The 26,459-nt window shown below is 46.2% G+C and overlaps 1 protein-coding gene across 1 annotated transcript in view; it reads left to right on the forward strand.

Annotated features, from left to right (window-relative positions):
• Nucleotides 1-22,425: 22,425 nt before the first annotated feature.
• CTNNA2 (catenin alpha 2) overlaps nucleotides 22,426-26,459 on the forward strand; it is a 937,723-nt gene continuing 933,689 nt past the window's right edge. Inside the window, exon 1 of the mRNA XM_088442722.1 lies at nucleotides 22,426-22,481. The gene's annotated coding sequence lies outside the window, so the exon portion shown is untranslated. The remainder of the gene's footprint in view (nucleotides 22,482-26,459) is intronic.

The following is a 26,459-nucleotide window of genomic DNA, read 5'->3' on the forward strand; positions in this document are numbered from 1 at the left end:
CTGCCAATTCAGTAGACAATGGGCCTGATTCAGAGATGAATGCTAATGACACCGCAGCCGCGATCCCATAGGCAGCTGCTGCAGAAAAATACGCAAATGTCGCAGGCGCCGAAGAATGTTTTGAGACTTGTGACTTTGCAAATACGAGCATCTGCGTACAATGGCGCAGCATCGGTTGCAGATCCTTCGATTATTCTTCTTATGAGTAAAACCCTATGGATGCAGAGAATGGCAGCGGGAACTGAGACACCGCAGTCATTTTACTCACGCACGGGACCGCAGACGTATCATACTTGCCGACAATCAGCTCCAGCCTTCCGGCAGGGAGCTAATTGTCGGCTAACAGTGGGGGGGGCGGGGCTGGCCATTGACGTCACATTGGGGCGGGGCCGCCCATTGACGTCACATTAGAGCCGGGGGCGGAGCCGCGCGATCGCCTAATCGTGGCCCCGCCCCCGCTTCACAATGCCGTTATTTTCGGCATTGTGAAGCAGGGAGCGGGGCCACGATGACGCGATTCAGCGTGAATCGTGTCACCGCCCCCCCCCCCGCTGTTGGGGTTTCTAGTTTTTTCTGGGGGGAGGTCGGGAGGGTCACAGGCTTCCAGGAGGCTTGCCTGCCTTTCCGGGGGGCCGGGAGTGGCACCCGAGAATCGGGAGGGTAGGCAAGCCTGGGTAGGATGTGACGTGTTCCTGAAACGGTTGCATCACGCCTGTGGTTTTTTTGCCACCTCTCTACCATTATCTCCCCCAAATGCTCCCTGACTATCAAATACACTGGGAGTAAATAGTCGCTACTACGGTAATGTATCTTGACGCATGTTCAAACAGGGAAATTTGTAGGATTTTTTATAAATATGCCCCTTAAAGAAAAAAAAATAAAATTACCGTAAAGCATGAAAATCTGCCCATTGTGTCCTTGGCACTGAGACAAAGTATATAATATATATATATTTTTTTACCTAAATGCTGCACGTGAACACAAGGGCTGATTCAGGCTGGTGCGGAATTGCAGAGCTGTACGCAGGCACCTTGGCAATTCCGTCACTGTAAACATGTAAATGCTGCAGGATGTGTACTGTATGACACCCCCTGTATGACACCCCCTGTATGACACCCCCTGCTGCATTTGCGATCCTAGCACTGCAACCGAGGTCGCAGGCTGGGATCACCATTGTGACCATCGATGGTCGTGATGGCGGTCGACGCCGGGCTGCGAGCCAGATGACTAAGCCTCAGCTTACTCAGGCTGGACGGCTTGCAAGGCCAGGAAACTGCATCGGTCGACGCAGTCCCTGGCCTTGCCACTCCTAGAAAACGGGGCGGACACACCCCCATTTTCCGGGAATGGCGGTCGCCCCCCGCACCATCCTTTAAATGCCTCTGCCTGCCAATCAGGCAGAGGCACAGAAGAGGCAGCAAGTGATTACGCAGGACCCATTCTGCACACTCGCAGAATGGGTCCTGCGCGCATGCAGATTCCCGATAGTCGGGAATCTGCCTTCAGCATTGCACTTGCGCAATGCTGAATCAGCCCCTCAGCCTGATCCCGGCAGATCAGGGAGTCCAGGATCTGATGCTAGTCTGCTTTCTTAAGTAACACGCAGGGATGCAATTATTTGAACATGCAATATTTATGAAGCTTACTCAACCAAACAAGTTTACACAGAAGTTGACACTGATTTAATTTAACTGCTTTGTATAATTTATGTGACAAACATGTTGTCACCTTGAAGTAATTAGTGACATTTAAACCAAATTGCTGTAGCATGTTTCTAATAAATCAGATGGAGGTGGATGTCTGCGCTTCACACGTTTAGGAAGACGCAGGTTTGTGCTGGGAGTTTTGTTAGCACTTGTCATGCGGCTGGGAGCAGTGTGAAAGCTCGGCTTCCCCTTTGGTAAGCTTCCATTACCGTCTAATTGATAATAAAAATGGGCCCGTCAGGTGCACACTGTGAGGGGACACAAAGGATAAAAAACAAATGCTGAGCCAAAGCCTTTTAGTATAAAATGGATGAGCAAATTTACCCTGCAGTTTTATAAATATCCTTTACCTGTCATCAGATCTGATATAAGCCCCACCCATTATAATCTGAGCCGCAGGGAGTTAAACCTTACTGCAATCCCAGCATCACAGCTTTGGTGTTCCGCAGCGCTCCGCTGCGCTCCGCAATTTGCTAAACATTTCTTTTGTTCTCAGGCGATTGGGCGGCTGTACCGATTTTCAGCCAGTCAACTCACTAGGAGCTAGTGACATCACAAAGGGATGAGACCTGAAAGCCCATGAGTGGGATTTGATAACGTGATGGCCCCGCCCACTTGGTGACGCAAGCCATCAAACTCCGCCCACCTCCTTTTTTTTTCCTTCCTCACCTCTATCGCCCAGGAGCACAGAACGGGAACTGAGACGCAGGAGCCATTTTTACTGCACATGGAATCGCAGTTGCAGGCTGAGACACTCCCTGAAAATGGTCCAGACAGGCGTGCGTTTTCGTCGCCACCTCCCCGTTGCTGCCCACAAACGGCCCTTGTCTGTCAATCATTTTGCGAATCAATCCTCACCGCGAGGGACAATGACAAATGAACATGACGCATGCGCCTTGCTACTAATACGCACGCGCAGATTACCGATAAACGCTCGACTGCGTAATTATCTCCATTGCGTCCATCTCTGAATCGCGCCCGCAGTAATTAACAGCAATGTTAATGGATATCCCTCAATAAACCATCGCTGACCTAGTACATTATCCTTAGAGACACATATGAAATATATGTACTGAAGCTGTGCCTCTTTGCTGTTAGTGAACTACAGCTCCCAGCATGCCCTAACAAAGCACAAAGGGTTCCTCGCCTTGTAATACTCAGTGATAATATGTTTTGTGAATAAAATAAATAATGTGGGATTTTCTGAGTAGGGAAAATGGTGTTATACCCATTAGTAGTTCATGTTTATAAAGCAAATCCATTCAATTTATGCCCCGGGGTGACTGAACGCAGAAGGCGATAAGGGGCCGCGTCCACGCGTCGCTGCTCCCTTCCGTCATCTGTGGGCGTCGGCTAAGCGGCGAGCGTTTCATGTTTGGGAATCGTGTAGCTCGTATCCCGAGTTCCAATCTCTAATATTCTATTTTTCTGCTTTCCAAGCACAGAACAAGAATACGCCATAGGCTGCTCTCAGCAATCATAGTGGGGTTTTACGGTCGCCATCACTGTAATTTGTTTAATAGTTTCAAAATGCATTATGTCAAACTGTGAGAAAGAACGATATTTATGTGCTGGCTATTATAATGTGCTAGGCAAGTGATGGGCGGAATCCTACAGCAAATACAAATAAATCCAATTTACCCTAGAATACCTATTAAACTGCTATTTATTTATTTGTAAATCTCTGCTGCAGAGGTAATAGTTGCAACCTGCTAAGTTTGCTCATGGCCTGTGCCGATGTTTTACATAACACTGTATATATTGTGTAACGCTAAGGGCCCTGATTCATTGGTGGCCGCACAGCCGATGCCGGACATAGCGGAACGATTTTTTTACTACTGCGCTAGTGTCTAAGTCACACCACGTCTGCGTTCCGATTCTGTCTATACAGACTCACAGTTAGGGCCATATTCAATTAGAGGCGAAAAGTCTGAGATCGGACTTTTCGGCGTCAACGCAGGTTTTCCTGGGGATAAAGTATCGGGCGTGTGCCTGCGTATCACCGTATTCAATTAGGAATCGGCAAAAACGGGACACGGCGAAAAGTATCGAAAAATCCTGCTGTCACTTTTGGAGAAATCAGCCTGACACCCCCCAAAAGATGGTCTGACATGGGGGATCACTATGGGTACCCCCAAATTGGCCTGCTGAAGGGTTTTTAAACGGTGTCAGCAGTTTTTTTTATGTGACTTTGAATGTGGTGAAGAATAGCATTTAGCAACATTTAAAAAAAAAAAAAAACTAGTCCCATCAAATTTGGGGTACATGAAAATGGGTGCAAGCATATTTTGAAGTCCCTAAAGTGAACTTTAAAAATTCTTCAAAAATCCACCTGCCACAAGAAACACTGCATTCTAGAAAACTCCTGCACCATACTTGGGACCCCCTGAGCCTATTTCGCTAGTTTTTAAGTTTGTCCCCCTACTTTTTTTTTTTGCGCCCCCAAAATTAAACCACTTATTTTGGGATGTCCTGTGGTACTTTTTAAAAATGTTTTGACACAGCTTACTTTAAGGGGACATTCCAAGGGGTGCAGCGTACTTTGTTTAAGTCTGCACCCCAAAACCCCAATTCTGCACTTTTTTCCGCCACCTATTCTATGGTGAAAACAGTCAGATGCACAGATGTACACCAGGGATGGACTCTGTAGCGGCATTTGCTTAATGTCGCAGACGGGCGCCCACCAATACACGTAGACTTCTGCCTTCCCCCCTGAATCAGCTCCTGCGCGTCTTGTACAGTATTACTCATCAGAAAGGAAAAAAAATGTTGCTCACGTATTTCCAAAGGCAATGAGAACATTGTTCCCGGCCCCTTTACGTTTCCGGCCCATGTCTGAGTCTCACTTGGCCTATATTGGTCGTTACCGCGCTGCATGAAATACGGTCACAGCAGTACTTAGAGAAATTGCAGGTCCCTCCGACTGGTAGCGGGCAGTATATCTCCGCTGCTTATAAGTCCCCTGCCGACTGACATCCTTATTGCTCTGTACATCTGTGTTGGATGTTCTTTATATTTATTTATCTGGTTTTCATAAAATCTATATTTTGCAGAGCATTTCCTTGCAGATAGCCAGATGACATAGCTCCTGTAATGTATTCACACTTTGATTACAGCTTCGGGGGCCGTATAGAGCTGTCTTTGCATAAAACAAGAAAAGCTTCTCAGGAAAAAAAAAAAAAAGATTTCTCACCAAGATCTGTGTCCTAGATTCAATATGATTCATTACACCGGGGCAAATCATACCTTATTATTCCAAATAGGAACCCGAGTCTGTTCTTCACCCAGGGTTCAGCGTTCAGTCACTGGGTTGTGTTATTTCTGTGCGGAACAAAAAGTTTTTCTTGATGATCATTTTCTGATGCTGAACACGATCACAAAACACAAAACGAGGAGAAAACAAACAAACAACAAGACAAAAACATTTGCTTCTGTATTATACACTTTTCAGCTTCTCTGTAATTAAATGTTAGCAGCACTGATTTGTTTTTCCATCTAAGGGCCGTATTCAATCAGAGGCGAAAAGCCGCAATTGGCAAAAAATGTTTTGCCTTTTGCCGCTTTTTTCGTCTGGTTGGAACTTATCTCCAAATTCAATTCTAGACGGATTTCGTCAGGGCCTGATTCAGACCCGCTTGCAAGCGCTCACAAGCGGGTCGATGGTGGCCCAGTGCGCACGCGCGAGCCCCGGAGCGAGCGCCAAAAAGCACTCGCTCCGTGGCTCACTACAAAATGGGCGGCTGTCGATGTTGATCGACAGCTCGCCCCATTTTGTAGGCGTGGCTGGGGGGTGGCTTCACAAACGGAGGCGTTCCCAAGCGAATGCCTGACCAGTGATGTCAGTGAGAGAGCTTCCGGCTCTATTAGAGCCAGAAGCTCTCTGGGGCTTGCGGCCACGAGACCCTACCACAAGGGTCTCGTCGCAAGCCCGATGGTAGTGATGGTCTTGACCATCGCGACCATCATCCTGGCCGCTCACAATAGCTGTGGGTGGTCACCCACAGCTATGCGAGCGGCCAGGAGGCCGCCACTAAAAATAAACAGCGCCCGCCCTGATTCAGAGCGAGCGCTCGCTGTTTGCGAGCGTCTCTGAATCAGGCCCTCAATGCCATGTAATAGGCGAAAAAGATTCACCTATGAATAGCAGGTGAAAAGAAATGCAACATCATTATTTTGGGTACAAACATGGGGAAACGACCCAGAACCCTTGGCACAGTCCCCCAAAGGTCAAATATTGAAAAAAACTATTAAAAAAACAAAAGAAACCTAAGAACACCCCCAAAAATTACTTTAATTTTTGGGGCGAAAAAGTAAAAAATGGGGGGGGGGGCAAGCATAAAAACTAGCAAAATAGACTTCTTGGGGGGTCTGTAAGGATGGGTCAGGTGTTTTTGGGATTGCAGGTGCATGTAGCAGGTGCGTTTTTGAAATTTTTAAAAAGTTCACTTTGCAAACATAAAAATATGCTAGCACCCATTTTCAAGTACCCCAAATTTGACAGGAATGCTTATTTTCACCAAAAATTACTGCTTTATGTCATTCTTCACCACTTTTGCATAGACGCTAATGAGAAACTATTTAAACTACTTAAGTACCCCAAACACTTTTATTAGGGGTTTTAGTAGCACATCTACATAGTGCATCTTCTTTTGGGGTACAGACTGACTTCCCCACTTCTGACAGTACTTTCCACCTGTTCCGCATTCGCCACTTTCCATTTTCGCGAGGTTTGGAATTGAATAGGGAAAAAAATCGGGGAAGTGCGCAAAAAGTGGTCGCCTCTGAAACAGGCGAAGGAGGTGGAAAGTCGGACAGGCGAAACCTTTCCAACTTTTCGCCTCTATTTGAATACGGGCCTAAATGTGTATAGGTGTATATCGTAATTCCTCAAACTCTGGTTTCCATGCAGAGTCGGATTAAGGCTTTAGGGGACCTGGGGCACCTAAGACTGTGGAACCCCAATTGCCTTAAACAATGGTGGTCAACTCCAGTCCTCAAGTAGCCCCTACAGGTCATGTTTTTTTTAATTTCTTTTATCATGCCCAGGTGCGATTGCTAGGTTAGTCATTTCGGGGCTATAGTTGAGAACCACTGCTCTGAAATGAAAAGCAGAGATTCATCAATCACAATAGACAGGCAGAGAGTTACTAGGAGATGTTACAAATTAAATAAAAAATCTATATACTGTATATATTTTTTAGATATAATGTTTGGTAGGTGTATGTTACAACTACTTACTGTGGCTGGCTGGGCTATGCGCCAACGCACTGGTCTCATTACCCTGTGTGCGCACTGTAGCTCCGCCCCTACTCCCGGAGAAGGCCGTGCAAATCGACAGAGACGGGGCAAATATCAAAGAAGTAGTGGGGATGGGCCTCTTATATATGAATATATATACACTAGGGGTGAGCGGGTTCGGATTTCTGAAATCCGAACCCCCCCGAGCCCCCCCGATCCGAGTCCGATCCGAGTCAGGCTCGACTTTTCCCGCCTGACTCGGATCTGAAATCGAGGCAAAACGTCATCATCCCGCCTTCCGAGTCTCGCGGGTTTTGGATCCTATATAAGGTACCCGCGTCGGCGCCATTTTCTCACTCGGCTGTGGACAGTGAAGAGGGAGGGTGGGAGTTAGGGCTGTGTAGTGTAGTGTAGTGTAGTGCTGCTGTTGTCCACTACTTCAAAGTCCATAGGGGCTGGCTGTGTTGTGCTGTGCTGCTGTTGTTAATAGGGGCTGTGTCCACTACTTCAAAGTCCATAGGGACTGGCTGGACTGTGTTGTGCAGTCAGTTCTCCATAGGGGCTGTGTCCACTCCAAAGTCCTGTGCAGTGTCCCAGTCCTAAAGGAGTGCTGTAGTGTTGTCCAGGGGGTGCTCTGTCCATCAGGGGTGCTCCCCCCAAGTGCTAAAAAAATAATATATTTTCTGTGTTTGTGAATTGTGTGCGCAGTAGCCGCACGTGCATCAACAAAGTAGTGCCAAGCGTGCGCCTGTGTCATAAGTAAAGGGCCGGCTGGCTTGACCGTTAAGGGTGCTGTAACCCCCGAAAGTACACTCCAGTCCAAACCAAAAAAAAAATTATTTTCTGTGTTTGTGAATTGTGTGCGCAGTAGCCGCACGTGCATCAACAAAGTAGTGCCAAGCGTGCGCCTGTGTCATAAGTAAAGGGCCGGCTGGCTTGACCGTTAAGGGTGCTGTAACCCCCGAAAGTACACTCCAGTCCAAACCAAAAAAAAAATTATTTTCTGTGTTTGTGAATTGTGTGCGCAGTAGCCGCACGTGCATCAACAAAGTAGTGCCAAGCGTGCGCCTGTGTCATAAGTAAAGGGCCGGCTGGCTTGACCGTTAAGGGTGCTGTAACCCCCGAAAGTACACTCCAGTCCAAACCAAAAAAAAAATTATTTTCTGTGTTTGTGAATTGTGTGCGCAGTAGCCGCACGTGCATCCCTAAAGCAGCAGCGACAAGCGTGCATCTGTCTGTTAAAGGGTGGTGACACCCTCAAAGTGTGCACACAAACAATTAAAATATTGTTCTTTTTTTTTCTGTCTTTGTGAATTGTGTGGGCTGTAGCCGCACTTGCATCCTCAAAGCAGCAGCGACAAGCGTGCGTCTGTCTGTTAAAGGGTGGTGACACCCTCAAAGTGTGCTACACAAACAATTAAAATATTGTTCTTTTTTTTTCTGTCTTTGTGAAATGTGTGGGCTGTAGCCGCACCTGCATCCTTAAAGCAGCAGCGACAAGCGTGCGTCTGTCTGTTAAAGGGTGGTGACACCCTCAAAGTGTGCTACACAAACAATTAAAATATTGTTCTTTTTTTTTCAGTCTTTGTGAAATGTGTGGGCTGTAGCCGCACCTGCATCCTTAAAGCAGCAGCGACAAGCGTGCGTCTGTCTGTTAAAGGGTGGTGACACCCTCAAAGTGTGCTACACAAACAATAAAAATATTCTTCTTCTTTTTTCTGTCTTTGTGAATTGTGTGGGCTGTAGCCGCACTTGCATCCTCAAAGCAGCAGCGACAAGCGTGCGTCTGTCTGTTAAAGGATTACATCGGTGACAGCATCCAAGTAGGCATGTCAGACAGTCCGTACCTGTACTGGCAGGAAAAAGAAGCAATTTGGAGGTCCCTGTACAAACTGGCTCTATTTTACCTGAGTTGCCCCCCCTCCAGTGTGTACTCCGAAAGAGTGTTTAGTGCAGCCGGGAACCTTGTCAGCGAAAGGCGTAGGAGGTTGCTTCCACAAAATGTGGAGAAGATGATGTTCATAAAATGAATTATCAACTCTTCCAGGGAGACCAGCCTCCTGAACATACAGAGGGACCTGTGGTTCCAGCAGGGACGAATTAATACTCTGTGAGGATGAGGATGTACACACTGAAGAGGGTGAGGAATCGGTGGATGAGGAGGATGAGGATGACATCTTGCCTCCGTAGAGCCAGTTTGTGCAGGGACAGATTAATTGCCAGCTTGTTTTGTGGGGGCCCAAACGAACCAATCATTTCAGCCACAGTTGTGTGGCAGACCCTGGCGCTGAAATGATTGGTTTGTTAAAGTGTGCATGTCCTGTTTATACAACATAAGGGTGGGTGGGAGGGCCCAAGGACAATTCCATCTTGCACCTCTTTTTTTTCTTTGCATTATGTACAGTTTGGGGCCTAGTTTTTCAAACTGCCATCCTGTCTGCCACTGCAGTTTCACGCCTAGATGGGTCACGTGTTTGTGCCACCCACTCGTGTCGCTTAGCATAGTCATCCAGCTACCTCGGTGCAACCTTTTGGACATAAAAACACTATTGTGAGGTGTGAGGTGTTCAGAATAGACTGGAAATGAGTGGAAATTAAGGTTATTGAGGTTAATAATAGCATAGGAGCAGAAAAACCTACAAATTCTGTGATTTTAGCTGTTTTTATGCTTTTTTTTAAAAAAATACAGATCCAAAACACAAAACCCAGAACCCAAAACACGGAAGGGTGGTTTTGGCAAAACCAATCCAGATCCAAAACACGAAGAAAGATCCAGATCCAAAACCAAAACACAAAACACGAAAAGTGGCCGGTGCACACCCCTAATATACACATATATAATTATATATATATATATATATATATATATATATATATATATATATATATGCTTGATTGAGGCTTGTTCAGTGTGTATAACTATATTTATGTGTATTTATGTGTATGTGCATTGGTGCAGTAATTACTTGTGAGCTGGATGAATGGAAAGGCAGAGACATATTCATAACAGATTGCCGCAGGCCCTCACGGGGGCTAAAATTAATCAAGAGATGATCCCTTGTGCCGAATATGTTATTCTGTGTCAAAGCCAAGGAAGCCTCGGACTTTTCAACGTAAAATTGGATAACACTTTTTTCCTCTCAATAATCTGTGTTTTCCACATCGAACTGATTTTATTTTCAAAGGTTTATATATATATATATATATATATATATATATATATATATATAAAGAAAATTCCATTAATTGTTTTTCAAGCTATGGGCACAGGCTTTTTATACTTGAACCTTCTGTCCATTTTATTCTAGTTTTATCCATTTATTTTCTCTATATCTAAGCTCCTGCCGAGAACGCCAGTAACCCCTTTGGGTGATTACATCATTTAAATGTTTAGGAGATTTATCTATTGTGATAATCTGGCCGGCCACCCAGCCGTACAACCTGACGTCTCTGGTGTTAAGACACTTGCCAGCTGTAGTCTTTAATCCCATGCAGCACTAGTATGAATAGGCATTTCATTATTCTTCATACAGGGAGTCTTCATTCAGAGGAACGAGTTGAATAATCAGTCTTTGGCTGCCACCCAAACTGATAAAAAAAAAAAAATTCTTCAATGTTTCCAGAGAGCGCAGGAGTTATCACCGAGTTGGGCAACTTTAGATATGAAATGGTTATAAGACAACAGCGAAGTTGCAAAAATAAGGACAGGCGTGATATTTTATGTATTAGGATGGGTGATGTTTAGAGAATTGGAAAAATAAACAGATTTTTTTTCTACCCAACCTCCTGGCCTGACCCTTATATAAGACCTTGGGGGGGTCTGTTTACTGAAACCCTGCGGAAATAATCATTATGTAGCTCGTACTGTACTGTGCCGGGGTGCAATAACCCTGCTGCTAAGCAAATGTTTCCTCTCTGGCAATGCCAGCGACGGGTTACCATCGCTGGTCATACTGTAGCTGGCACCATTCTGAAAGCTATGCCTTTTTCACTCATGCTACCATCCCTATAGAGGCCAAGGAGGCTTATCGGCACTTCATAAATACACCTCATAGCGTAGGGGAACATCTACTCTAGGGGTCCTCAAACTATTTTGCTCTGGGACCCCGTTTGGCAATAAAAACGTTTAAAGGACCCAACAAGTTACGGCAGAACAGTGCCCCTATATAAGTAGCACACTCTTTGTATTATGTGCTGATATTTCTCATCGATAGTGGAGAGAACATGACAGTTTTCATTAAATATAAATTATTTATTTAATCTTGGGATGGGTGAGATAAAGGCGAATGTCGTATTTTTATGTATCCCTCTTGCCGGTGATGTGCGGTGAGGTGAGGCAGAGCCTATCCTGTCATACTGAGGTATACTCCAAAGTTCTGATTATAAAAATGATAAGAAAAAAGCAAATATTATAAATATCTTCTCTGTATTATTCTAATCATTTTTATAGTCAAAACTCTGGAGTAAAAAGTGTATGGCAGGTGAGGCGCTGCCTCCCCTGTCTGCCTTTTCCACACATCCTTGATCAACACTCACCAAATTTCCAGCACTATATACTGCTGCACCTGTGTATATGCCCACATGGACCCTCGGGTTCATATATGTATGTGTAACTCTGGATCTGAGACCAGCCAGTGCCTCCCCAGCCATTTACCTCACCGCACATCACTGCCCCTTGCCCTTGACCATCATCCTTCTTGCTGATCATCCCTTGCCCATCATCTTCCTTTATATACCCCCCTTGACCATCATCTTCCTCATATGAGATGTGGCTATTAAATAACAAGACTGTACTTGTAAAAAATAAACCATACCGTGTGAGTTAAAAGGGAGTGGGAGAACACTGACCTTGGACTATCCCAAAAGGGTTTTGCAAGTTTCACCCCTCTCGCACAGACAGTCTGCTGTCACAGAGCGTTGGAAGAAGTTGTGCTTTTCCCGTGCGTCAAAACATTAGTTCAAAAGTAGGAGCAACGTGTTGACTTAAAATTTTTAGTTAAACTGATTAAAACGCCAACCGAATCTTTCCGTATGCTAACCGAGGCTTACGTGGCAGATTGTATGTCAGGTGCACGTGTGTTTGAGTGGCACAAAAGATTTAGTGACGGTCATGAGAATGTCGAAGACGATGAACGTCCCTGGCAGTCCTTGCACGTCAGAAACTAATGAAAATGTGGAAAAATTGAGAAAATTGACAGTCGACTCAGCATCCAAATGATGAATCAACATTACTACTAATATGTCCTAGCAACTTTGCAGTAAAAAGAATCAGAAGAAACAGAAGAGAGAGACCAGAGTTGTGGGAAAATGGTTTCATCCTCCATCAGGACAACGCACCAGCACACACAGATTGCAGTGCTAGAACACCCTCCATACTCGCCAGACCTAGCACCGTGTGACTTCTTTCTTATCCCTAAAGTCACATCTGTACTCAAGGGAACCCATTGTGCATCAGTTACTGAGGTATAGAAGAAAACAACGGTGCTGTTAAGACAGCTGACAGATAAGGTACTACAGTATAGCATGGCTTTGACCAAAGGAAAATAAGAACACAGCAGTGTGTGGGTGCAGAAGGGGAGTATATAGAAGGGGAACGGAGTTAAAAATGTACTTAACATAATTAAACATGAATTATAGCATCAGTCTCATTATTTATTAACCACACCTCATATATCCCCTTTGCCCATCATCTTCCTTCAGTTTTTATTTATATACTGCCTTATCTGAGCTGTGCCGAGGATGGCAACTTACTGTACAATAACATTGCAGTATAATCATGTTTACATGTCGGCTATGTAGGACAGTGAGCCCACCAAACTGCGTGCAATGGGCGGGCATCGTGCAGAGATCTGCCCGCACGGCAGTGCCGGAGTCCCTGGATACCTTAGTCACAGAGCACCAACTGTGCCAGTCGTATTACAACTCTTATCACTTTCTTAGGGAATCAGGACAGCGGTGTAACTGCTCCAGCTAGTTTGTCGTTTTTGTCTTTGAAAATCTGCAAGGAGAGGAAAATGGTGCCAACTGGATGATCATTGTCAGTAACGAGGAACACTGCGAGGATGACCCACTTTTATTCCAGCCGGGCTGCCCTGACTGAATATCATGTGAAACAATTGCTCCACGGGGAGAGAGGAGCAGCAGCTGCTCGTCCCAAGAGGTTAGGAACTGCGCAACCGGCAGGAGCAAAGCGAAGACACAGAACGCACAGACGGTGGCCAATTTAGGACAGGATGCTTTCACGGTTATGTTATGAGCCAGATAGAATGACAGAACTCTGATGTGTAACGTGCACCCTCGATCTCCTGCTGTACTCACTTTTATTATATTATATATTAGTACAGTCTCACCTCTAGCCATCCAAAGCTTGTCCCTAGCTACATTAGTATTATAAACTCCACTGGGGCAGGACTCACTGCTCTCTGACTGGACAACGCTGCAGAGTATGTTGGTGCTATAGAAATTAAAGTACGTTAACATAGCAAAAACATAGAAGCGTGAAACAATAGCGTCCTCCCATTGTTGGGTGTGCCCGTGAGAGCCCCCAGCTGTCCCTCTGTAGTGCTGCCTTTCATTCTACCTCCTTGCTAGTACATGACTGGGCTGGCCTGGTCTCTGCCCTTGTGGTTAACCATTGTGGTTAGCCCCATTCAATTTGTGGTTTGCAATATCTACTGACGGCAACATTGTCAGGGGTTTTATTGCATCTCTATTTCTGTGGTTTCCTAAACAGCTGGTAGTTACTTTACTTCTCTTTATTCTGTGATCTTGCCTATACCCCATGGAGTTGTGATACTCAGGTCAGATGGATGACGAGAGAGAGAGAGAGAGAGAGAGAGAGGGAGGGAGAGAGAGGGAGAGAGAGAGAGAGAGGGGGAGAGAGAGAGAGAGAGGAAGAGAGGGAGGGAGAGAGAGAGAGGGAGAGAGAGAGAGAGAGAGAGAGGGGGAGAGAGAGAGAGAGAGAGAGAGAGAGGAGAGAGAGAGAGAGAGAGAGAGAGGGAGGGAGAGAGAGAGAGAGGGAGGGAGAGAGAGTTAACCATTTAGGTGCTGCAGACATAACACTATGATTCTTAAGTCTCCTCATTAACTCTCCAGGGTAGCAGAAAATGTAAGCAGCATTAGGGGCTTATTTATCAAATACATAACGCCCAATAAAGCAGTCACCAGCTCTTATCCCAGGGATGAGAAGATAGTTAATTGGTAGCAAATGCTGTCACTTTACTTCTGAGGCAGACTCAGACGTGCAATGCGAGGAAGAGGTTCAGCCCACGGGAGACTGATTGGAAGGTGGCGTTAGCTAACGCAGGCTGGCTACAAAAACATTTTGGAACTTGATAAATAACCCCCTGAAGCCCTCACGTTGTCCCAATATGGAGACAGATGCTGTTGCTCACAAGGCAGGAGATACTGTATCTCCCATTTAAATCTTTGTTAGATGGGTGTGAAACTTTGGGCCTGATTCAGAGCCGGTCGCTATTTGCGTTCGCTCGTCCTAAAAATAGGGGTGGCTATTCAAATGAACCGTTCGCTGTTTGCGGTCTGTTCACGCCTCTAGGTCTGAACGAGCGAACAAAACTTGCGGTTGTTTTTTGGGAAACTACGCCCCCTGGCCGCTCTCATCCTACGTCATGTCCGCTATTTATTAGATTAATCGAGTACGTCGAACAGGGTATGAGCTGCTCGCTATTCTTGTGGTTGGTTTTTGCTACCACAATTTTGCGAGCAGTTCTGACTATAAAATAACCCAGTGACGTGGTCAATGACGCTGCTATTTTAAATATGCACACCCATAAAACGCCCGTTTTGACCTTTAAGCACGCCTGCGATCGGATCTCCACTCCCCGTTTTCAAGCACCTTCCCCTGTTACCACCCACATACGCCTCTTTCTGTCACTCAAATTAGCAGGCATTCGCTATTTTGCGAGCACATGAATTTCGGCCGCACTGACTGGTTCGCGCATGCGTATAACGATCCGTACGCATGCGCAGTTGGGCAAACATCGCTCGGAGCGAACAAGCTGCCGCTTACGAGTGGCTCTGAATCAGGCCCTTTATGCACAATCAGCCATTTCTGCATGTTTAAAACACTGAATCACTGAATATGCTTATTGTGGTCAAATGATTGCTTATAGCTGGAGCATGGTGGATATTATCATTCATCTTTCACAAATGAGAGGAAGACATTCTGGTCCAATCGATTAAAAAAAATGATCTAAATCGATTAAAAATCGATGATGTGTTTCACGGGCTAAATCGCACATTTACTGACGCTTGAAATTCGGTATCAAAATATCGTCTGTTAGTAAATGTGTGATTTAGCCCCTGTAACACAGCATCAATGTTGATCGATTTAGATTTTTAATCAATTAAAATTAATCTTTAGTAAATTTACCTCCTAGGGTGTTGGTCTGCTGTATGGTAATATGTATTTAAAAAAAGACAAAAACTTTAACCAATATTTGAAGGATTATAGTGTGTTTAAGAAGATCCTGGATATTTCCTTATACCACTAGGATATCTATCGTTATACCACTAGGATATCTATCGCTGAGCGCTCGCAACCGGGTCGATGGTGGCCCAGAGCGCATGCGCACGACGGAGCCGGCTCCGTCGCGCGCATGCGCGAGACCCGGATAGCGACGGGCAAACCGTCGCTCCGGGTCTCGCACCAAAGGGGGCGTGCTGTCGATGGTGAGTGACAGCACGCCCCCTTTGGTGGGCGGGCCAGGGGGGTGGCTGCCCAAACGGAGGCGTTCCAATGTGAACGCCTACCGTTTGGGGCCGGCCCCCCTGACATCACAAGTGATGTCAGTGGAGAGATTCCAGCTCTGTTAGAGCCGAAATCTCTTTGGGGCTTGCGGCAACGAGACCCTACCACAAGGGTCTCGTCGCAAGCCCGATGGTCGCGATGGTCTTGGCCATCGCGACCATCTTCCTGGCCGCTCGCTATAGCTGTGGGTGGTCACCCACAGCTATGCGAGCGGCCAGGAGGCCGTTCTAAAAAAAAAAAAGACCGGCCCTGATTCAGAGCAAGCGCTCTGTCAGAGCGACCGGAATCAGCAGAGTTCTGGCAGCGAAAGTATTAAATTATAAATAGTGCTTACTTATAACAGATGCTAGGGTAACTCTTCCAAAAATGAGCTTTTTCTCTTTCCAGGTAGTGTTACTCTAAACATTTTCAAACTGGTTCGAAGTTCGATCAAATTTCACCAGTTTGGATGTCACAAACACGCAAGCGGCGCAATCATCAGCACATGCCAAATTGCTCTTGGAGTTTTAAATGTTGTGGCTCCCATTCGTTGGATTGCCTTTTCTGTCATTAAACATAGGAATTATCTCATTTAAAAAATAAATAATTCAAATAGCAGTCATTACTTTATTTTCACGTGTGAGGTTTGCAGCTTACATTAGACAAGTATTCATCACATACATGAATTGGCACGATCATATATGGACCTGCATGCCTATGGTGGAACCAGACTGGAATACGGACAATGAACTACAGTACTTAAAAAAAAAAAGTTCTTAAGAATTCAAGCCGCCAAGCCGTCTGACGGTTCAAGCTGATAGAGTAGATGGGATGGATCAGGAGATTGCTAGGAATTTTCGGAATCATTTTGACAATGGGGAAGAACGTGTGTACAGATTTAGAAATGAAGTCACTGAATATTGCAATGACGCCGGCAAGCTGGCAGTTTTATTCAGGTTAAGTCCTGAATATTATCATTAAGTCTACAATCAACTCTGAAATACTGTACAGTATGTCTCTGTCTCTGTCAAACCAATTTTGTAAAAATAGACTTTCAAATAGGGATAACGTGTTCTCCTTAAGCTCTCAGCCAATTTTAGGTTAGTCATTAACTGTTTGTGACTAGCCGCGTTATAGGTACTCCAAAGACCAGAGAATAGGGAAAACGTTGGGTGCGTATTACTGAGTCTGAGAACATTTCACATGATCTCCAGCCGAGGATAAAGTGCAGGGACTTTGCATTCTCAGCACTTTATGTTTTGTTCTTTATCACAGGAAAGAAATATTACACTGCTCACCTGTCTGCCGCCCATATTCAGAGCCGTAACTAGACTTTTTAGTGCTCTGTGCCAGATAGAGCATTGGCGCCCCCCTTATTTTCAGTTAGGGACATAAGACCCGAAAAAGGGCCATGGCCTCATGGGGAAGGGCCAGGGAAGAGATAGGGGAGGCCAGGAGATGCTGGGGATGAAATAAGAGGAAGCTACAAATGAGAATGATAATAAACAGGAAAAGTGACAGGACCAAACAGCGCCCCCTGTCCTGCGCCATGGCACTGGTCGCACTACCCTAGTTACGGCTCTGCCCATATATACTTTATAAACCAGCCCCACCCACTTGCATCGTCACAGAGATTAATTTTAGACTTACCCCAGGGCTATTTCTAACACACAGAGGGCAGGATGTATTAACCCCCAAATATTATGCCAAACCTCCAAAAGCTGCCGGAAATGTGTCATATTACATTGTGTGATATTACAGTAATTTCCACCACCATGAGACCTCCTACTCTGTGGGTTTTTCGTACGGTGTTTTATTGAAATATGCTGCGAACACCTATGACCACTGCATAGCCTAAACACTGACGGAGCACAGGCTGCTACAAATATTAAATATTTAAATCACTTTTATTTTTTCAGATGCCGTGCACAGGGCCCTTTCTAGGCGTGTTCGACCAGTGCGTTCTAACAGGGACGCCACCCCATATAGGTGGCAGTCCTCCCAAAGGCTAGGGGCAACCCAGAATGACGTAAAATGGGAGGCGTGCCATACGGACACGGCCTCAAATTATGTCATATAGGGGCGTGGCCTATGAAAATTAGGTCACTCCCCTTTTCTGATGCTCACGGAATCGCAGTGCACTGGGGTCTGGGGATGCCAAACAATAATCGCACAGGGTGCTGTTCCACTTGGAGATGTCCCTGGCCGGCTCTAGGGGTGTTCGACCAGTGCGGTCTAACAGGGACGCCACCCCATAGAAGTGGCAGTCCTCCCAACAGCTAGGGGCAGCCCAGCTGCCGCTGGAGTGCTGGGCTTGCCCCCAGGATGACGTAAAATGGGAGGTGTGGCATCCGGACACGGCCCCAAATGATGTCATATAGGGGTTGTGGCCTACAGAAAATAGGCTACTCCCATTTTCGGACGCTCACGGAATCACTGGGGTCTGGGGACGCCAAACAATAATCGCACAGGGTTCTGCTCCACTTGGAGATGTCACTGGCCGTGTAGATGAAATCCAAACGCCGCAAAGCACAGTGCTGTGACTGCAAGGCGGCCTTACAGTCACAGCACTGTGCTTTAAATCACAATAATAACAATTTATCCCCACACTGGTTTTTGTTCGGTGCTTAAGTCCCCTGGTGTTAGACTAAAATGTTGCATGTCTTGTATGCTGGAATGGGCATGGCAAGTTTCTTTGGGGAACGATTCAATTGTTTTCAACTGAGCGATTCAATTGCTCCGTTCAGGTGCAAATTACTGCGGATGGACACATTTCTGTTCGCACCCTCCTGAGGTGGCGAGCAGAAATGTGCGCTAAGTCTGTGGTTTTGGCGGCCAAACTACTGTTTGGGCTCGCTAACCGGCACTTTAGACAGGTTTAGATATTTTACGCAGCTAAACCCGGTCTATTTGGGCGTGACGTGTGATAAGGCATGGGCGCCCAAAAACAATTGGATATCGCACACCGTTCTCCCGTCACTTTAGACGGGAGATGGGGCACAATAAAACAATTGAATCGCTCCCTCTGAGTGATATAAAGTCATTGATCAAGGCGCAGTACTAGATTTTCCTATCGCTGGCTTTGACTGACGTATTTAAAGCAGCAACCGACATAAATGCTAAACCAGCTACAATCCCAGTCAGAGGAGCGGGGTAGGCCTATCCCACCATCTCTGCCTGCTAAGCAATGGGGGTGGGGGGTACCCTGCCAGGGATGGTGCCACTTCCCAGGGGTAAAGGGGTGTGGCCCGGGGCTCCTATCTGACCTGGCTAGACACGTGACTACATACTTAACAGGTCTGCCCTCTCATGAAAATTGTCTGCCTTGAGTTTATGTAAGCAATGGGACGGTTTTCATAGGAGGAGCTGAGCTGATGACGGTCTTTTTTCCATTCAGCTACTGTACATCCCTCGATTCTGAGGGTCTTCAGCCAGAGACAGGCACAGAAAGCCCATTATGCAGTGGTATCTCTTCATTCATCCTTTAAACTCTATTGTGACTCTTCATTTGTGCGAGAAAGGACTCTGTATGTTTACTGCCAGCTGAGACCTCCGTTTATCCTGATGTGGGGGGGGGGGCTCCCGGCCACTTACCTCTCGTGCGTCCAGCCGTCACCTCTCACACTACAGACTGGCACATCACTGGCACAGATATTTCATTTTGAAACAAAAATAAATAAATAATTGTCTTTAACAAGCAATCCTCAATTTTAATAATAAGTTCAACCTTGAGATTCGGGCGCTGTTTATTAAAATCTGTTCGGGAAAGGCTAAAGTAAGGCGGCTCTTTTTTTTTTCAAAACAATTTTTATTTTATAGACTCACCTATGCATAAATATAGATACATATACACATATACTGTATGAATACACATACATGCATATACAGAGCTGCAAACTGTACAGATACAGTTCAAAAACCATATCAGACAAGAAACATCATTGTAAAACATAGCCAGTCAGTAATAACTAGCTATTAAGCATATACACATAAATAGAATATATAATTCAATTGGAACTATAGCAACAGATAACAAAGAAACAAAATAAATAAAAAAAAAAAAGCAAATAAAAAAAAAAAACACACACACCCCGAACCCTGGTGCAGCTTGAGCCTTCCATTAATCGAATACTCCTACAGTGGAGGGACTATCATTATACCTCTCAAGAGAAAAGGAAGCATATCCTCTAATCTATAAATATAGAACCTAAGTACATAAATATATAACATTACTCCAGATTACGAAGTAGAGACCAACTCGTAGTCTCAAATAGCTAAGGCGGCTCTTTAAATAAACTCCCTGCTTCACGCAGTGAGACCCCATGAATGAATATCGGAAAAGTTGAAAAAAAACACCAGAAAGATAGAGAATATAAAAAAAGAGATTTAATTCACAGCTGCTCTTATGGAAACCAACAGGGAATCAGCTTCTGTGGGTTACTGGGCCATGTGTAATATATACCGTGAGTAATGTGTGAGGAAAACACTATATGTGTGTCCTTAACCCCCCTAAGAAGGGTAAATTAGAATACACGTGGGAATTTCGCTTGAAATTATGTTATTAATAGCCCTCTTTATAGTTTCTTTACACTGCTTTCATTATAGGTATTTGTTCATGTGTTTTTGTCAAAAATAAAATAAAAAAAATTCACGGTTTCTCCCTAATCTGTCTGTCAGGGTATTTCCCAGGCGACATGACTCCCAGTGCAAACAGTCAAAATGTTACGCCATCGCGTCGCCGTGGGTCACGGCACGGGCAGCATCTGAGCCGTGTGGCTGTCCGGACCCAAAGGTAGGACCGGTGGCGCTGCAGTTGCTGCCAGTTACGCTGCCCGCCCGGTGGCCAGTGTCAGCAGATGGGCGTATCTATCCATTGGCCAGGATGGCACTCGCCAGGGGCGCCGACCAAAGGGGGGGTGCCATCCGGCAGTGCCACCAGCAGCCAAGGGGTGGACTACCCCTGCTAGTCTCCCGGCCCCACAAGTGTAGGGCAGACCGCAGTGAGAGCGGTCTGCCCTACACAGTTTACAAACACACAGCTGCCACTGGTGGCTGTGTGTGTTTTATAGCAGCCAGTCAATGAGAGTCAGACAGACTCTCATTTGCTGCTGCGTCGTCCATGGAGGGAGCCGGCTGGAGCTCACTCATGAGCTCTGTCTTCCGGCTCCCCCCGCAGCATGTGATGGGAGAGACGTCATGAGTGCAAGAGAAGAGCCAGGACTCGGAGCGGACAGCGGCGGTCGCATCAGGAGCGGGAAACAGGTAAAGTTGTATTTTTTTTTCTTCTGTGTGTGTGTGTGTGTGTGTGTGTGTAAGCCTGGCACAGCAGGGGGGGCACTGTATAGGGTGTGGCCGCTACTAGGGGCACTTTATGGGGGGGCCACTACTGGGGGCACTTTAGGGGGGAGTCGCTACTGGGGGCACTGTATGGGGGGGACTACAACTGGGGGAAATGCAACATAGGGGGGACTACTACTGGGGGCACTGTATAGGGGGGACTACTACTGGGGGAAATGCATACTACTGGGGGCACTGTATAAAGGGGACAGCTACTGGGGGCACTGTGTAAGGTGGACTACTACTGGGGACACTGTATAGGGGGGACTACTACTGGGGTCAATGCAGCATTAGGGGGATTACTACTGGGGGCACTGTATAGGGGGGATTACTACTGGGGGCACTGTATAAGGGGGGACTACTACTGGGGTCAATGCAGCATAGGGGGGATTACTACTGGGGGCACTGCATAGGGGGGGAGGGGGGCGCCAGTCCATTACATTGCCAGGGGCGCTTGGATCCCTAGATACACTCCTGTCAGCAGCAGTCGGAGCGCCCCGTGTGATCGCATGGCTCGCCCGCCCCTAGAAACGGCCCTGCTGTCTGTCTGTCCAGATGTATCCAATAGAGAGTATTTTTATATATATTTAGAGCTTTAGTATATACAGAATATAAAACTAACTAAGGTATGAGGAGAACCCGCCACAAGGGACGGAGGACCGGGATGGAGGATGGTAGATGGAGGGGAGGACAGCGGTGGAGCAGGGGAAGACCTAGACCTGTCATAACACAGGTCCAAAACTGCTAGTACTTCTATTATTTTCAAAACATTTATGAATAAATGATGTATTGCATTATAGTGCATACAGGAAAGTACCTGCCACCTCAACACAGTAGAGGCAACCATTTTGTCTGCAGCCTCATTGAAGCAAATGGTTCCTTGAAATGACGGGCTGCATTTTTCATGCTCACAAATGGCTTCCGTCACCGTGTGCAGGGTACAGGTCATACTTGCCTAATTTAGAAAAAGCATTTCAGGGAGTCTGTGCAAGGAACACCGATGAGCACGGCGGTAAAGTGGGCGTGTAAAGCTACATCTGGGGGCGTGTAATAAAACTGACTTACATCCCAATGTAAATAAGCCCCAAAGCCGTTAGTAAGCTGTGATATTGTTCAGAAAACGCATGTAGCCAGCCCCAACAGAGAGGGGCCCGGGTGTCAGCAGAGTGCATAAGGGCCAGTGGCATTTTGAAGTTGGTGCCGGCCGAGAGCCAATCATAGCTGGTGAACTGGCAGCCAATCAGGGGGCGGCTACAGCGGCGGCTCCTAATTGGCTGCCGGTCCGTGAACTTCTATTGGCTATTGGGGAAGAGGGAGCAGCAGCAGAGGGGGGAGAAGCTACCTACATCTGCCGCCCATGCCGCGTGATGTGAAGAGGAAGTGCCCTCTCGGGCAGGAGAGGCTGCTGGGGATCCCACTTCCCATCCAGATATTCCTGGTACAGAGACCAGGTACAGAGACTCCTGTTATCACCCCCTCACTTTGCTCTCACCCATTCACCCTGCACTCTCACCCTGTGCTCACCCCCTCACCCTGCGCTCTCACCCCCTCAACCTGCACTCTCACCCTGTGCTCACCCCCTCACCCTGCGCTCTCACCCCCTCAACCTGCACTCTCACCCCCTTACCGTGCTCTCGCCCCCTCACACTGCTCTCACACTCAGACCCTCACCCTGCTCCCACACCCTTTTTTAAACTGGTTTACCCCATTGCCAAACCTCCACTGTAGCTCCACTCACATTATTCACAGCAATGCCCACCTCTGACAATCTGCCCTCCCCGTCCAAGGTAAGGGGTCCTGTCTGTTCTGCCAGTCCGGGGCCCCACAGTATCTGATGGCAGCCCTGATGATCCCTTTTGAATATACTGTATATTTCTCTGTTTTTATATATATACTGTATAACAGCCACATACTGGGGGTGGGGATGTAGTCAAGAAGCCGACAGTCTAAATACCGACCGCCAGCTTCCCGACTGTCTAATCCTGGCAAGGTACTAATGACAGGCGTCGAAATCCCGACACATGTCATTAGACCTACGCCGGGAGCCCGACACCCGGCATACTGATCGAAGGTAAGCCGGGCACTGGGCGCGGATAGCTGCAGGGGGGGGGGTTAGGTTTTAGGGCTTCCGGGGAGACTTAGGGTTAGGCACCCCCTGGGAGGGTTAGGGTTAGGCTAGGGGAACGGGGGTTAGCGTTAGGCACCCCTGCGGGGAGGTTAGGATTCGGCGCCCCCCCGGGAGAATTAGGGTTAGACTGCGGGGAAGGGGGGGTTAGGTTTAGGCACTTAGAGGGGGGATTAGGGTTAGGTATTTGGGGGGGAGGTTAGGGTTAGGCACCCCTAAGGGAGGGTTAGGGGGTTAGAATTAGGTTAGTATATACTTACCTTCGACAATCAGGATTTCCTCCTGGTGTTGGGATTTCAACCGCCGGGCACAGGTCCGGCGGTAAGTCATACCGATTCCGTACTAAGCCTTGGGACCAAATCTAATAGGGTGAGAGTTCAGTTTTCTCACACTTTTTAAACTCGGCCAATGTAAAAAGAGTCCGAGAACAAATCAACAGAGCAAACTCGCATGATTTACAGACTCAAAAAACTCATTCAGATGTTTTCCCATTTTAAAGATAAAATTCGACCAATGTGAGAGGTTACTGGTATACTCTAACATTTTCTATACTCTCACCCTAATACATTTGGTCCTTGAGGAGAGATAAACTAGGGAGATAAAGTACCAGCCAATCAGCTCCTATCATTTCTCAAATACAGCCTGTATAATGACAGTACAAAGCTGGATGGTACTCCACTATATCTCTCTCCAAGGTTTGATACATCTCCCCATGTCTGTAACCTCTTCAAATAGCAAATTACTGATATTGTGTTGAGATTTACACTGCGAGTTAGTTCTCCCCATTGAGTTTAATTTTGGAAAAGGAGAACGTAGAAATATTCCTGCCAACGTCTATAAGAGCCCCTGCTTTAATGTGCGCCCAATGTCATTAAAATTAATGGAACTTTTTTTTTTTTCAGTATAACCCACCGATTTCAATTTATTTTATGCCAATGCTGATCAAACATTGTTAGCATATGATGGTTGCCCGAGCATTGCAGTAATGTAATACTGTATGTAATATTCAGTTCTGCTTTTGTTGAAAAATCCATATCAATGTATTCTTAGTGCAGACATATCTTTCCTAATAAACAGCTTTTCCGTAGCTGAGGGGCTCATGTGGAATAATTTGTACTTTTAAAACAGTAAAGTGCTTACTCTATGAAATATTTAATCCAGAGGAGAAATATATGCATTTACTTTTTTTTTTTCTCTATTAAGAGTCTAAAATATGTATCAAATGTTTAATTTGCAATATGCTGCACTCCGGTACCCCGAGAGGCAAACACAATTCTGTCCCGAGGCTGAGATGTCTTTCCATGACTTAGATCTAAGACTATAGGTCCCTTATGGAGATCACATTTATGTTAATGCGTTTAATAGACAGCAGGAGTAAGTGTAGTTTGTGGGGTGAAGTAATATTTATGGCAGTTCAGCCTACCAATTCTCTGAGGTGTGCTCCACATATTATCTCATTCAGGGCGGGATGTACTAAGCATCGCGTTCACCAGGCGATACATCCCACCTGTCTTTGGGTACACACCGCGGTATGTACCTAGAATAACGCAAATGACAGCTCTCCCGATAAGAGCTGTCCTATGCGATCCCCCGGCTAGAGGGACTTTCTGGTTTAATACCCAGAAATCCCTCTGGCGTCCTTCTGTGCATCTGCAGAAGGGCGCGGGCCGCGGGTGGTGATGGGACGGATCCAATCGGATCCCTTCAAAAGGGGAGCATCCCGATAAGTAGGCTTCTATTGGGTAACGCCACCGGGACGAAGTGCTTTGTACATATGGGGAATGCGGAAAACCCCCTGAAAGCCGCATTTTCCCCGTTAATACATTCCGTCCTCTGAATTATGTTATTGGTTCCTAGTGAACTTATTGGTGCTCCGTTCTGTCCCGCCAACACTCTGTACTAATCGCCACCTGCCTGCCCACTGCTCCGACCCGCTGCAATGTCCTGCTTTACACCCCACCCCTGCCCCCGAGCTCCAATTCACCCCACTATCCCGCTGCTGCATTCTTATCTCCTAGCAAGTCTTCCTTCTCTCCTGCTGGGGTCCATCCAGTCTCCCTAGCAGTGGGGGCCACATTATACCCCAGCTCCCACTGTGCATGCGTGCTGGAGGCAGGATAGACCTTAAGGCCGGTACACATTAGAGGATGTCTAGCGTGTACCGGCATTAAGATGCCTAGAGTGTGTACCGACCACATTAATGACGGGACCCGGCAGGGTGCCAGCATCGGCAAGTGCGTACATTCTTGCTGATGCCAGGAGCGACTGTGCGACAGCGGGAGCCATGCTGCATTCGACAGCATGACTCCCGCAGACGATATCGCCCTTCGGACCTGCTATTGACATAGCAGGTACACACTGCCGGATCGGATGACATATCGTCTAGTGTGTAACCGGCATTAGAGAATTATTATATTGATGTTGCTTTAGGCAACAAAATGGCTGCATTATGAATAAGAGACGCATAGAAGGATACACAGCAATGGCTACCACAGGCCATACTCGCTGATAGCCACCACGGCCTATAGCCTTTAATAAATAGGAGGATACCCCAGTCTTTTTGTGGAAGAAAGGACTTTTCTCCCCTTATTAAATATCTCCTGTCATCTTCAAGGCAGTTTGAAAAATGACAGTTAGGAGCTGATTAGTTGGTAGTTTATCACTCTCCAATTTATCACTTTCCAGAGCTTAGTACATCTGCCCATAGACACTAATGTCAGCTTGTCACTATACAGTATGACAAGTTTATATTTTACTTATCGTTTTGGGGGGTATCGCAGAATCTGATTGTTTTTTCCTCCTCCATACCAAGGGACGGATGTGGTATGACTTTTCGACATTCAGAGGGTCGACATTTAGAATGTTGACAGATTCTGAATGTCGACAACAAGAATTCCAACATGCTCATTAGGTCAACAATCAATATGTAGGTATGTATTAAGGTCAACATGGTTAAAAATATCAACACTTTCAGAATGTCGACTTTTAACATGCTGACACCAAAATGTCAACATATGGTGTTTTGGTTACTTTAGTCTAACCCTAAACCTAACCCTAAAAATCAACAACAAAAATATGTTGACATTTTAACCAAGTTGACCTAAATGCATGTCTACACATTGACTGTCGACCTAATGATCATAATTGTCAACATCCTGGTGTCGACCTTCTGAAAGTCAACCGGATACCCAAGGAACAATATATACATTAAAGGTTTCATACAGGTGATTAATGTGATAAATGCACTCATAGGGGGTATATTTACTAAAGTGCAGGTTTTTAGAAGTGGAGATGTTTCCCATAG

This window comes from Taudactylus pleione, unplaced genomic scaffold (genome assembly GCF_031769625.1).
Source record: "Taudactylus pleione unplaced genomic scaffold, aTauple2 ptg000316l, whole genome shotgun sequence".
NCBI classification, from domain to species: Eukaryota; Metazoa; Chordata; class Amphibia; order Anura; family Myobatrachidae; genus Taudactylus; species Taudactylus pleione.